General features: G+C 32.7%; 1 pseudogene; it reads left to right on the forward strand.

The window, feature by feature from the left end:
• The first annotated feature begins 1,080 nt into the window (after positions 1-1,080).
• On the forward strand, positions 1,081-1,173 carry LOC119467463 (annotated as a pseudogene).
• The last annotated feature ends 1,405 nt before the right edge of the window (positions 1,174-2,578 follow it).

Raw genomic sequence — 2,578 nt, forward strand, 5'->3', positions numbered from 1 at the left:
GGGGAGTATGGGGAGGGATAACACTGGCAGAAATGCCTGATGTTGGTGACAGGGGATGGAGACAGCAAACCACCATGGCATAGGCGTACTATGCGACAATTCTGCAGGATCTGCACATGTACCCCAGAACTTAAAGTACCATTAAAAAAAGAAAGATATTAAGTGAAAGTCTAACAAAACATGCCTAGGACATGTATGGTGAAAATTACAAAAAACTAAGGAAAGAAATCAAACAAATGAAAGATGAGGCATATATTGTATATGGATTAGAAGATTCAATACAGTTAATTATCCCAAAATTGCTATATAGGTGTAACACAATTTCTATTAAAAATACCAGCAAGATTTTTTTATATAGACAAGATTATTATAAAATTTGTATGGAAAGTCAAAAACACAATTCTTAAAAGTCAGAATAAAATGGGAGGAATCAGTATACCCAGTTTCAAGAATTGTTATGTAGCGACAGTAATCAAGACTTCGCTATAGAAGCAGGTATAGATACATAAATCCATGGAATAGAATAGAGAGCTCAGAAATAGACTCACACCAATATATCAAAGTGTTTTTTGACAAACATGCAAAAGTAACTCAATGGAAGAAAGATATTCTTTCCAACAAATGGCACTAGAGCGAGACATATGAACAAAAAAATGACATGTGAACAAAAAAATGAACAAAATATGAACAAAAAGTGACATATAAACAAAACGTATAGGCAAAAATATGAACCACAAGCTAAATGTCACACATTATACAAAAATTAACTCAAAATGGATCATTGAAGTTAGTTGAAACATACATTTATAAAAATTTTAGAATATAAGAGAAAACTTAAGGACCTAGACTTTATGAAGGATTCTTAGGCATGACAACAAAAGCACAATCCATAAAGGAAAAAATGAATAAATTAACAACTTTAATTCTGTGAAAGACCGTGAGAAGAGGACGAAAAAATAAGCTATGTTTACAAACAACATATTTGACAAAGGACTCATATGAAGAATATATAGTGAATTCTCAAAACTCAAAATTAGAAAAAAATAAACAACCCCATTACAAAATGGGTAAAAGGTCTACTTGCTTCAGCAGCACATATACTAAAATTGGAATGACACGGACAAGATTAGCATGGCCCCTGCACAAGAAAATAGGTAAAAAGCACAGAGTCTTCTCACCAAATAAAATGTATAATTAACAAATAAGCACATGAAAATATGTTCAGTATCATAAGACATTAGGAAAATGCAAACTTAATCAACAAAAAGATATTACTGCACATTTATTAGAATGGCTAAAGAAAAAAAATGACAGATGATACTTGTGAGGATGCAGAGAAACTGAATCTCATACATTGCTGGTGGGAATGTGAAATCTCACAGCCACTCTGGAAAACAGGTTGGCAGTTTCTTAAAAACTACATATTGCAATTACTCTATGACCCAGGAATTGAAATCTTAGACTTTTCATTTCCAGAGAAATGAAGACTGATGGTTGCACAGAAACTTGTATACTACTGTTCACATAGCTTTGTTTGTAGTAGACCAAAACTGAAAACAAGCAAAATGTCCCTCAGTTGGTGAATGTGTAAACAAACAGTGGCATATCCTTTATTGCTGAAATGCTATTCAACAATAAAAAATGTGTACATTTATGATACATGTAACAACTGGGGTTTGTCTCAAGAACATGCTGAGTGAAAAAAGCTAACCTCAAGAGGTTACATGTTGTATGATTTCATTTACATAGCTTTCTCAAAATGATAAAGTTACAGAGATGGAAAACAGATTAGTGGTTGCCAGGGGTTAGGAATGCTGAGGGGATGGAGTATTGGGTGTGACTAATAAGAGGTAGCAATGTCAATCCTTGTGGTGATGATATAGTTCTATATTTTGATTGTGGTGGCAGCTCCACTTAATATATATATTAAAATTATATATATTTTACCAATGTCAAATTCCTGATTTTGATATTGTACTACAGTTGTCTAATTTGCAACCACTGGAGGAAATCGGGTGAAGGGTACATGGGCTTCTGTACTATTTTTCCACTTTTTGTAAATCTAGAATTCTTTAAAAATAAAAAGTTAAAAAATGTACAGAGTAAAGTAGATAGACCACCCATATACCTACCATTGAGTTTACCCAATCATAAAAATTTGCCATATTTGAACATTTCATTTTTAAATTAACATACAATAAAATTGACTTTTTGGTATATAGTTGTATGAATTTTAATATATGTACAGATTTGTGTTACCAGCATGATTAGAATTTGTTTTGACCACAATTAGAATCAAATACCCTTTTGTAACCCTAAAACCTCCCTCGTGCTATCCTTTTGTAAACACACCTTCCCCCCTCACCTAATCTCTGGCACACACTGTTCTTTGTCCCTATTGTTTGTCTTTCTAGAATACCATATTAATGGAATCCTACACTATGCAGTCTATTGAGGCTGACGTCTTTTACTTAGCATAAGAAATTTGAAAGTTATCAAAGTTGTGTTTAACAGTAGTTCATTGATGTTATTGCTAAGTAGTATTCTATTGTATGGATGTAGCTCAGAGTGTTTATAC

This window comes from Cebus imitator, unplaced genomic scaffold, assembly GCF_001604975.1.
Source record: "Cebus imitator isolate Cc_AM_T3 unplaced genomic scaffold, Cebus_imitator-1.0 Scaffold292, whole genome shotgun sequence".
Classification (NCBI taxonomy): domain Eukaryota; kingdom Metazoa; phylum Chordata; class Mammalia; order Primates; family Cebidae; genus Cebus; species Cebus imitator.